This window comes from Pelodiscus sinensis, chromosome 6 (assembly GCF_049634645.1).
Source record: "Pelodiscus sinensis isolate JC-2024 chromosome 6, ASM4963464v1, whole genome shotgun sequence".
Lineage (NCBI taxonomy): Eukaryota > Metazoa > Chordata > Testudines > Trionychidae > Pelodiscus > Pelodiscus sinensis.
In genome coordinates, this window is record NC_134716.1 from 55,201,857 (window position 1) to 55,214,225 (window position 12,369).

Below are 12,369 nucleotides of genomic sequence, written 5' to 3' on the forward strand. Positions count from 1 at the left end.
TCGCCCAGAGACACTGGAAGAAACTCAATCACAAATCAACACATTTCAAGTCAGACTGAAAACACACTAATAAATGTACAATAGGAAACTATTTTGCACTGGCAGGTACACAGATTGGAGGCTCTAACAGGTCTTTTCATCCCATGATTCAGTTTTCAGTGACTTTTCAGATATTATACAGAGGAGAAAACTAGATACAATGGGTAAATGATGTAGCCACAATAATTCACGGGGCTAAGAATTCAGAGTTTGACTCCATGAAGAAGCTCCTTCTCTGTGCTAAATTATGGAAGCCATTTAATTGAAGCGGTCAAAAAGGCAAATAGGATGCTAGAAATTATTAAGAAAGGGAGAGAAAATAAGACAGAATATCTTACTACCCCTGTATAAAACTATGGTACACCCACATCTTGAATACTGTGTACAGATGTGGTCTCTCCACCTCAAAAAAGATATTTTGGCCTGGGAAAGGGTTCAGAAAAGGGCAACACAAATGATTAGGGGTTTGGAACGGGTCCCATATGAGGAGAGGTTAAAGCGACTGGGACTTTTCAGTTTAGAAAAGAGGAGACTGAGGGGGGATATGATAGAGGTATATAAAATCATGACTGGTGTGGCGAGGGTGGATAAAGAAAAGTTATTTATTAGTTCCCATAATAGAAGAACTAGAGGACACCAAATGAAATCAATGGGTAGCAGGTTTAAAACTAATAAGTGAAAGTTCTTCTTCACACAGCACATAGTCAACCTGTGGAACTCCTTGCCAGGGGACGCTGTGAAGGCTATAACTATAACAGAGTTTAAAGAGAAGCTAGATAATTTCATGGAGGCTAGGTCCATAAAAGGCTATTAGCCAGGGGATAGAAATGGTGTCCCTGGCCTCTGTTTGTCAGAGGCTGGAGAAGGAGACAAATCACTGGATCGTTGTCTTCGGTCCACCCTCTCTGGGGCACCTGCTGTTGGCAGACAGGCTACTGGGCTAGATGGACCTTTGGTCTGACCCAGTACGGCTGTTCTTATGTCCATTTAGAAACCCTCCCCAGATATTTTAAGTGGTGATTTTTGCTTATCCTTGGAATTCAAATACACTAAATGGAGTATAAAGCTATAATGTACATTGCAAAAAGAATCTATACAAGGAATTAATGGTATAATCCTTACAACTATAAAAAATACAAGTAAAAACAGTTTAAAATGAGTTAGAGAGGTATACAGTGCGAGTGGTGCGGAAAGGTTAGCAAAAGTCAACAAAAATGACTAGCAGCACAGATGTTGCAGGCCTCTACCCTTACTCCAGGGGAGCTAGCAGAGTAGGCAGCCTTCACTTACCCCATATTAGTAAGGAGGCGAGAAGGATCAGTAGAGACAAGATTCAGATAAGCCTATGCTGATCTTTTCCACAATCCCCACAAACACATACTCCCTACTACTCCATGGAAGGCCAGAGGTATGGAACTGCAGAAACTACTACAAAAATCTTAATATAATTGTACTAATACGTGCTGGTGTTCCCAGTACTTCTTCCACTTGGTGCTCCAAGAACATAGTTTGACTCTAGTCTTGCTATTCAGGGTCCTTTTATTTGGCATACTGTAAAGCTACACTGAGTTGATCCAATTCAAAGGTAGAGGTGGGCATAGGGAATATTAATACCCAAAGTTAAACAGAAAATCTCTGCCTTCATGTACATGCCAACATGACATTGTACTTACTGTCTCTCACACTAGCTGTTTTGGGATTGGTTTGGTCACTTAGTATGTGCTGCCCAGAGATTAGTTTCTACAGTCTATGAATGACTTGTCCTTTACCTCATCTTACGTTCCAGGCCATTTTCTTTTGGTGTTGACCCTTGCTGCTCGGAAATTTCCTGAACAGCCACTACAACAAGTAAGGCTGGAATACAAGTAAAATTCTTGAACCCCCTGGAGAAAAGCTTGCTACTGTCTATACATCCTCTTGGAAATGGGAGGTACCGACAATGGAATCTACCACAAGTCTTTTGCCATTCTAACAATCCAGTGTGATGCCTACGTAGGGGAAGGGGGATGAACACAGGAGAAGTTCCTATCTTGTCTCCCAGTGGAGAAGGCAAACATTCTTCAAAGGAGGGTCTATAGATTCTGCTGTGCTAGACCACTCCCTCATACTTCTACCTACTTAGGGGAAGTAGATTGTACCTCAACTGCTGTATGTGGCACTGTACTTTTGGTAACTGAAGACTTGTTAAGACTGTTGGCATTGTACCAATCAACAATGGGGATTTTGATTTAGGCCCACAAGCAGGTCACTGAGTTTCATGTCATAGGCCATACGGGCAAAACATCCTGTACTGTTGGTTAGTAAAACCCCCCAAAAAACTGGTGCCACTGAATGGCACAGAAATGCACATACAGATCTAGTTAACTGCTTACACTCTTTTCATAACTGTCCTATAAAGATTCAGAGGGGTAGCCGAGTAAATCTGTAACTGGAAAAACTTAAAAAACAACAAATAGTCTTGTAGCACCTGAGACACTAATAAAAGATGTAGATGGTATCATGAGCGTGGGTGGTACCCACAACAGCTCATGATACCTCCTACATATTTTGTTAGTCTCTAAGGTGCTGCAGGACTATTCATTGTTTTCTAAGTTTGTCCTATAAAGAGGCAGAATGTACATTGGCAACCCAACGGGAAAAGTTGCAAGCAGGAATAGATATAGTCCAGTAAAATACTCCTGCTATGGTACACATAAAGGGTTAATATTGTCTATTTAGATCTATAATAGAGACTAGGAACCGTTTAACTGGTTACCTGGTAAGCATTAACCCAATGAGTGATGCTTCCCAGTTAACAGTTAACTGGTACCTGGGAGCAGCCCTGCTAGGACCCCACGTGGGGTCAGGGCTGGCAGGCAGCCCTGCGCAGGGCCAGAAGAACCCCCCAGCCTGCCATGGACAGGTTGGAGCGCTGCCCCACGATGTAGGCAGGGACTGCTCTGGCAAGGCTGGAGCAACCCCTGTCTGCAGTAGGGGAAGGGGACACTCCAGCCTGGCCACGGAAGGCAGGGCGAGCCTCTCCATCCCAGCTATGCTGTGGCACCCCCTCTTCCCCGCGGCCTATGTCCCTTTTTAATAGGTTAACTGGTTAACCAACTGAACAGGATTTTACATCCTTAACACAGACATTGGTTGGGTTCAATTATTGACTCTATCCCCCCTGCCCCCCCCCCCCCCCCCCAATATCCAAACATCTTGGTGTCAGTAACAAGTTTCTTTTGGTCTGCTGATTGCCTGATCAACAGGAGACAGCCAATCTGGTGTTTATATGCAAATTCAATACTATGAACTTAGGACTGAATAAGGATATTAATTGGTTAAGGCACCTCAAGGGCTATTTCCCCTCTCTGGATAGTCATATCACTACACTACATGCTGTGAAAGAGCCACTTCCATCCTGATTTCACTGGCCTCATTAACACAATGTATATACCCCTGCCTCTGTAACTTCTACTCCAATTCATTTGATGAAGTGGGTTTTACCCATGAAAACTTATGCCCAAAATAAATCTGTTTGCCTCTAAAGTGCCACAGGACTCATCTTTCTAGAAGAAAAGGAGTGTGAGATATCAGTCTGGGGTGGCATATCTGAAGTAGCAGAAAATATTTTGTTATGGCACAATCTACAGATTAAAATCCTGACGCAGTATTGTGATCCAAATCTACATGTATGTCCACAGATGGTAATCTCATTAAGGATCTACTGTGATAACAAGATAAAACAAACACCTTAACTATTTATGAAAAACTGTTTTACCAGATGCAACATCAACATTGACCTTTTAAAACACTACCAAGTGGTTTATTCAAATAAAATATAGTACACATTTTAAAAAAGAAAATTTGAATCTGATAGTCAAGTGACTCAAAATTCTTACGTTATCTTCAGGATTCTTTTAAAGTTTTACATAATAAGTAACAAGTGGAAAAAGGCAGCAGTAATAGTCTGAAAGATGTACATTAAAATAATGTTCAGTCATGTGATATCAGCCAATTCTCAGCTCTTACTTTAACCAACCGTATATTATTGCAGAATTGGAGCAATGTATAAATAGGAATAGCATTTAGGGGAAAGACAGGAATAAAAATCCAGACTTCAGCAGCTCTGTACTTGCCAAGCTACATATCTATTTTAGTAACGGCCCTGTGACTCCATAGAGGGACAGTAGATTTTAAAATAACCTGGTTTTCATCAATGTCTTTTTTCCTCATTTAGGAAAACTACTTTCTGCTGGGAAGAATTTAAATTAGCAGTGTACATTTTAATCACTCCTCCAAAGTTCTTATAGGACTCCCGCAACTTTCTCTCTATAGAAATTAACAAACGAAAACCTCTCACAATGGTGAATAAAAGATATTCTTATCAGGGCAATAAGAGAATAACAGTCACCATCCCTTTTTTTCATGTTTGTATAGGGCCCACCAAAATGGGATGCTGGACCATGAACAGGGCTCCCATGCACTAACGCTATTAGTACTAATAATATTGAAAGAAGTAACACATTAAGGCAAACTGAAAAGTAACACCGTCTCTGAAGAACATGGGTAGGTGCAGATACTCAATTGCAAAGCTATTCTGCTCATTCCTTTTTCCTCAGCGCAGCCTCCACCATAAAGTTTAAGTATGGAAAGTGAATTTCCTCCGTTGAAGTAAAATGAAACGCACACACCGGTTAATGTCACATGTTTAAAGATGCAAAACTTAACATAAAAGTGGAGTTTTGCGTTGTAATTATACATTTAAACATTGTGATGTAAAAGTCCTAGATACTTGTTATTCCTAGCATAAATAGCAGTTAAGGCTGAACTTTCAACATTGATTTTGCTTTTCCCATAGTTAATGTTGCAAAAAAGTTATTTTCCAGCTCCCTGATTCCCCCACCCCTTTTTAAAAATGTAAATAGAGGGAAAAATGCAATGGAATTGTAAATTAACAATTTGGAATTTAAACGGATAAAGACTTGCATATATCAAAGCACAGGCCACATTCTGTTATTACGATAATCTTTGACCATCCTTTAACCAACTCGTTTATCTTTCAAATCGTAACTTGTTACTCACACTGCATCATGTCTAACCGACTAAATTCTTAAGCGGATGGAAAGATCATATCTTTTTATTTACTTTGCATAATAGCACAAGGAAAGGAAATCTTATTCAATGACACAAGCAAATTCCTGCTCTTACAAAATGACCCACAGGCAAATGCACTAAAATCAGATGGGGGTAAATTTTAAAATGCACCAAGTACGTAACATGAAACTCAATGTAGCTATTCTGAGAAGAGAGAATTAGCCAGTCCATCTAGATTTGTAATCCTGACTCATGGGAGCCTGAATATTTCCAGCCTGCTGTTTCAACTGCTAATCTAGTCTGTACAGTAGAACCAACAAGTTCCATTGCTACATTGCACAACTTCTCTTTAATTTAAAAACAGCTTTGTTCTCTACAGAAAATGCTCCCATACATTCTTGCTTCCAAAAACTGCTCTATGCTCTTCTCACTTTATAATCCCCTAAAAACCTCCCATTACAAGATCAAATGAAAAGTTGTTGAGTTGGGATATAATGAGGGATGCTGCCTCTCACACATACAGTACTACTCTTTGTCTTCCATGCAGCACATTACGAGCATTCAATCTGAACAGGAATCAGTAGAAACAAGAAAGAAACATCACCAGATTACTTTTGGCATTCATGGAAAACCTGCAAACGGTCACTCAGGAAATGAGAACTGGACTGGTGGGATTGTACTGTTACACAGAACTTTTGGATGCAGAAAGCCAAATTCCTAGAACTGTATGCGGAGTTCATCTCAGCACTACAGTGCAAATATACTAAAATGAGAGTATCCTGACAGTAAAGAAGTGTGTGGCAATCCCAATGTGGAAGCTGGCTTCTCCAGACTGCTACCGGTTCAACACAAATCAGTTTAGAGTTGGAAAGTCCATTGTTAAGGTGGTGTTAATGATAGTGTATAGGGACATTAATTACATCCTGCTGTGAAGAACTAACTCTTAGCAATGTGCATAAAATAGTGGATGGCTTTGTGGCAACAGGATTTCCTAACTGCAGCACAACAACAGATGGCACATGCATCCCAATTTTGCCCCCAAGCCATTTTGTAATGGAGTACATCAATAGAAAGGGGTATTTCTATCCTGTGCAGGCACTTTTGGATCCCAGTGGGATTTTCAATGACATAGAATCATAGAATCTTAGAATACTAGGACTGGAAGGGACCTCGAGAGGTCATCGAGTCCAGTCCCCTGCCCTCATGGCAGGACCAAATACTGTCCAGACCATCCCCGATAGACATTTATCTAACCTACTTTTAAATATCTTCACAGATGTAGATTCCACAACCTCCCTGGGCAATTTATTCCAGTGTTTGACTACCCTGATAGTTAGGAACTTTTTCCTAATGTCCAACCTAAACCTCCCTTGCTGCAGTTTAAGCCCATTGCTTCTTGTTCTATCCTGAGGCCAAGATGAACAAGTGTTCTCCCTCCTCCGTATGACACCCTTTTAGATACCTGAAAACTGCTATCATGTCCCCCCTCAATCTTCTCTTTTCTATACTAAACAAACCTAATTCCTTCAAACCCACATGAAGGTGGGGTGGTCTGGGAGGTGCATGACACATGCATCTTTAGTAATGCTGGCCATAGAAAGCTGCAAATAGGGCCTTTATTTTCAGAACATAAGATTCCAATGGGGAATGTTAAAATGTCAACAGTGATCCTGGGAGATCCAGCATACCTCTTACTCCCAAGGCTGATGAAAACTTACAGGGGAAACCTGAACAGCAAAAACAGCAAGGAGTGTTTCAAAATTATGCTGAGCAAGTGAAGAGTGACTGTGGAATGTGCATTTGGAAGATTAAAAGTACGCTAGTGCTGTCTTTATGGCAGGCTAGATCTAAATGAGGAAAATATTCCCATGGTCATAGTAGGCTATTGTGTGCAGCCTAATACTTGTGAGGCTAAGGGTGAAAAGTTTCTCCCACAGTGGAGTGCAGAGATGGACTTGCCTGGTGGCTGATTTTGAGCATCCAGATGCCAGAGCTATTAGAGTGCCACAATAGGCAGCTATTCGAATCAGGGAGGTTTTGAGTGACCATTTTGACAATGAGCACAAATAATGTGCCTTTCTCCTCCTTATTTTGTGGAGGTGTTCTGCCACTGTGTATGGCAGAGGAGGGGAACGTAAGGCCGGGGGCCCAAATGTGGTCCTCAGCTTGTCTGGATCCAGCCCCTGAAGGTAAGAGCTTCCCTCCCCAGCGTTAGGAAGACCAAGCTGATGTTCCATCTCCCTCACTACCCCCTGTGGGGCTGGAACACAGAGAATATATTAGCCTGCGTCCCCCTTGGCTCTAATGTGCAAGGGGAATTTGGAGAGTGTCTTTCTCGTTCTCGGTTGGGGGGGCCACGTCAGTGAGGTTTTTTTTTTCCTTCTCACTTGTATGTGGCCTCTGACTGATTTTTCTGTGGGTCAGCGGCCCCGACCTTTTAAAAAAAAATTCTTCAGGTGTAGGGGATTTCCTGTAGCCCACATCTGCAGAAGCACAAGAAACAATTAACAGAAACATGATTGTTTGTGCACATTCAGCATTGAATTATAGTAATATGCACCTCATTTTAAATACAAATTAGTTTCTCACTGCCTCTTGGCAAGAACATAGCTCAGTGAATGTTCTAAACATGGTGAATTCTTCCGGGGGATGGGAGGGAGCTGAAGATGGGGCAAAGGACCTACAAGGTTTTTTAAGGTCATCACAGAAGGCAACTAAAGACAGTATTGTAAATTCTGCCACCATTTCCCATAAGGGGAAGGGTCATTAAAACAGATATCTCACTCCTGAAGGTAAGGGTGAATCTCTTGCATGTGTATAATTTCAAATCAGGTCCCCCCCTACTGTTTGCCTCTGTGCTGCTTTGGACCATGCACAAGTGACTGCTCAGAGGCACAGGAAAGTTTCCTACAATGGGAGAAGGAATAAAGCAGCTCTGCCAAAGACTCTTTGGCAGAGAATTGGCAAGTACCCTGCAGGGAAGTTTCCTAGAGATCTCTCTGGAGGATTCATGGGAAACTTTGGTGTGTATTAACACAGTGTTCCACCAAAATGCTTAGCTGCATAGGGAATGTGAAGCACAAGCAAATACAGCTAATCTTGCATATTTGTCCTTTTACCCACTTCTGTAACATACAAAGGATAGCGCTCTCTCATAACTGAGCAACATCAACTCAAAAGGATCACTTACCAGAGCTCTCCTCTCCTGCATTATGCACTCTACAGTAGGGATGTTAGATACTGGTTTTTTTGGTAATCGTGTAGCTGCAACAAAATGGTCCGTGGAGGGCAGGGCCAACTGCCAATGATTTCCCAGTTCCTGGTCTCACTCCCGGGGAGCCCTTGTCACCCCGCGCTACTGTCTCAGTATCAGAGGCAGCGGTGCAAAGCAGCAGGCAGAGCCAGTCCACAACAGGAGCAGGTTTCTGATATAGACGCAGCAGTGCAGGGCGGAAGCAGCCCCTGTCCGTGGGGGCCCTGAGTTCCCTGTGGACAGAGGCTGCTCCAGTATCCCACGGAGTAGTAGCCTCTGTCCTCAGCGAGCCCAGGCCTGCCACAGACAGAGACTGTTCCACCACAGCCACCCTCATCCCCACACTTCTGCCTCTGATACAGCAGCATGGTGGGGGGAGGGAGAGGTGGTTCCACAGAACCAAAAGCTAGTTCCCAATGTGTATTGGCTCCCATCTGCCCACCCTGCGCTGCTAACTCTGATAGAGAAGCAGTAGTGTAGGGTGCTAGGTGGCTCTGTGGGATCCAGTGTTCATGGGGGGCTCTGTTGGAGGCAGTTCCACAGGTACTGGCTCCCGCCTACACCTACTTGTTTACAGGTCTATATGCTAACATCCCGACTCTACAGTTGGACTGCTGGAACTGGTTAGACCTCTCTGGAGTGTAAAAGAGGTCCTTCTGTGTGCTTCACATCATCCTTCACCTGGACCTCCTCATCCATGACCTGATCCTTGGGAGATGAGTCCACTATCTCCAGCCTCCCTGAATTATCCTCAGGATTCTTGGCGGTGGTGGTGGGGTTGCTACAGGGGATGGTGTTCAGCTCCTTAAAGAAAATTTTTACTACACCTGACTTCACTCCTTTATTGTCACACGGCATTGATGCTTGTCTCATTTATAGCCCTGATCCAATATGTCATGAAAAATCTGACCATAGGTACTGAAGTTCCTACAGTGGGAGCAGAGCTGGGATTGCACAGCCTCCTTCCACAACACCAGCAAATCCAACAACTCAGGTGTGCTCCAAATAGGAGAGGATTTTCTGTATAGTGTCATCGTGGTCAGCTAAGATGATGTGACATGAGTTGTTCATTCTGAGTGACTAGGAAGTGGAATTTTAAAAATTCCTGTGCCTTTAGAGTGCGAAGGGCAAATGACTATGTACCTGGGTGCAAGGCAATGGAGTTTGAACTGCTGGTAACCACTGTCAGCATGGACACCTCCTTAAGGCCATTTACAGCAACATCGCCATGTGCAATGTCTACAGTAACACTCTCAACATAACTTTGCTGCAAAAAGCTCTTGTCAGCAAAGCAATTTTGTTCGTGGAACAAGCATGGTAATGTGTAAACTTCCATGGTTTTGGTCAATGAAAGCTGACTTTTGTTCATAAAATTCTGTAGTGTATAGAAGGGCAAAGCCTCAATGCTCCAGGCTATTAGGCTTTTACATAATCTAGTACACCATCACATTTTTGAGGCAAGTCAATTCATTTCTGCATTTCAGTGTCATCCTTCGTGAAATTGGGGGTGATATTTACTTTACCCTTCCTCAAAGCAGTACTGTACTGCAGAACTAGAGTTTGTAAAGCGCAAAGTACTAATGAGGCTGCTGAGAGACAGAGATGGGAAGTAACACGAGTTCTGGGTTCCTAGCCATGTGTTTATCTTTCTGTGCCAATACTGTTTATTTCTCCCTTACTGTATCCAACCCCTTTAAAGTCCTTGAAAGCTCTTCGAAATAAGAGACTCTTTCATGTAAACACAGTAAAGCAGCAAAGTCTATAGCAGGTGTCCTCAAACTTTTGAGGGTCATACCTCCTCCCCACACCCTTGTCTGTATTCACCCAGAGCTAGGTCCAGAAGCCTTGGTTCCAGTCCAGGAACACAGACATCAACAGCAACCGAGGCTGTGCTTCCTCCCCACCTTCATGCATTTTCCCTGGGTCTTGCCACATCCCCCATCACGTTCCTCCACACCTTTCTGGGTGGCACTCCACGCTTTGTGGACTTCTGGTTTACGGAGCATTTATGATTCCCAGGTTCTAAGATATAGACTCAAAGAAAATTCTGCTAGGAAAAAGTCTGAAAACCTTGTCTGAACCAATTTATTTCATACTTTACTTGTTTCTTAGATCTCAGTGAGTAAATGAGTTGATAAACTTAAGTTTATTGGCTAGTCAACTTGACTACTCAACAACTTGTTTCCCCTCCTCCCCCGGTTGCATCTGTATCAGAGGAAGAGGGGTGAAGAGGGTCACAAAAGCAGGTGCCAATGCTAGGGGAGCTGGCTTAAAAGCTGGTACTCCTCAGCATCATCTCTGTAGTGATGTCTCCCAAATCCCACACTGCTGCCTCGCCATGGGCAGAGGCTGCTCCACATCCTGTTCATAGGCAGCTGGGACTGGATGCGAACAAAGGCTGCTCTAGCAGCTGGGAGCCCCATGGACAGGGATGCTGGACCTAGCATGAGCTGAGACTGACTAAGCCCAGCTCAGTCCCTGCTCGCACCAAGTCCAGGAGCTACTCTTGCCGTGGTTCTTTGGTTTCAATGCAGGAGGAGCCTGGCTGTCCGCCTGCCCAGCTCTTACCACATTTAAACTGAAGAGCTGCAGAAGGTGGTAACTCCCAGAGGCTTCCTCCCTTATCGACTTATTGTGTAGTTGATAGAAATTCTATTGGCTACACAATTAGCTATTTACTCGCTTCTTAACATCCCTAAAATGTACCAAATTCCAACCACATTACGTGCCCACAAACTTCTGACAGGACTTTGAAGTGTATGTGTAACAACCACACACACACCAATATACCTCAAATAGACTGAACACATTTTGCTGAAGCTTTCCAAGAAAAATGTCATTCTTAGTCCCAAATCAGTACTGTGTCTATTAAAAACAATGTGTTGTTAATTCCATCTGGAAACCAACAAGGCAGCTATGCAGATAACAGCACAGAGAAGATACATTGCTTAACGAATAGACAAAGATCCTACACCATGTTTAGTGCAGAATGAGATGTAAAGATCTTCAGCAGTATTTGGGGACATTGCATTGCCTTTACTACAGTATTTTGGGGGCAGGAACTCCATATATATTTGCATAGTGTCTAGCATAATAAGGTCCTGAGCCATGGTTGGAGCTCCTCTGTTTGCTAGACTGAAGAGCCCACAATAATAACATGGTTCTGAACCGGGATATAGGATGCCTTGCACACTATCTTCAACCTTTCAATGCCTTAATCAACCAACCAATGGAGGTGCTAATGGTTCTTAATAGCCTCTTCTAACTATCTGAACTATCTACTCACTGTTTCTTCCCCCCCGCCACCTCACCTTCCCTTATTTATTATTGGATCGGGACTTATTATACTCGGGTCATCTGAAGAAGTGGGTTTTGCCCATGAAAGCTCATGATACCATCTACATGTTTTGTTAGTCTTGGTGCTACTAGATTATTTGTTGTTTAACTTTTTCCTGTTACAGACTAACTCGGCTACCCCTCTGAAGCTTTTATAGTTTTATATTGTTTGTCAAACAGCAAATGTCCTGTCCTTTGCAAAATATCATCACCATTTTACACATAGGAAGACAGGTACATAGAAAAGTGATCTCCCCAATGTCATCCAGCAAGCCACTGGAAAAATCCAGGAACAGAACCCAGATTTCCCCAGCTGAAGTGCAGTGTCATATCCCTCATGTAGGAGTAGTCAATAGGCAGATGCCAGACACTTTTGAACAGACCCTGAAATCTTACTTATTATTATTGGGTTTTAAAAATTATTTTCTTTTCTGGAGTCTGGACCTCGACTATATACCTAACCCAAGAAATATGGACTTAGACAAAAAACAATTGGAGTACTACCCCTTTCCTAATGCCACACTGCAACTCCTCACTAAACCCACACAATAGAGGACAGATAACTACTGGAAAAACACCACAAAAAGAGCTCATAGGCTGAAATTCTATACTATCATACACTGAAAATAAGAGTTTTTATCTGGTAGGAATGTAAGTAATTAGAGATA

At 42.8% G+C, this 12,369-nt stretch overlaps 1 protein-coding gene across 1 annotated transcript in view; it reads right to left on the reverse strand.

Annotated features, from left to right (window-relative positions):
• The window catches only part of SRFBP1 (serum response factor binding protein 1), a 112,839-nt gene that overhangs the window by 26,910 nt on the left and 73,560 nt on the right, over positions 1 to 12,369 (reverse strand). The window lies entirely within an intron of this gene.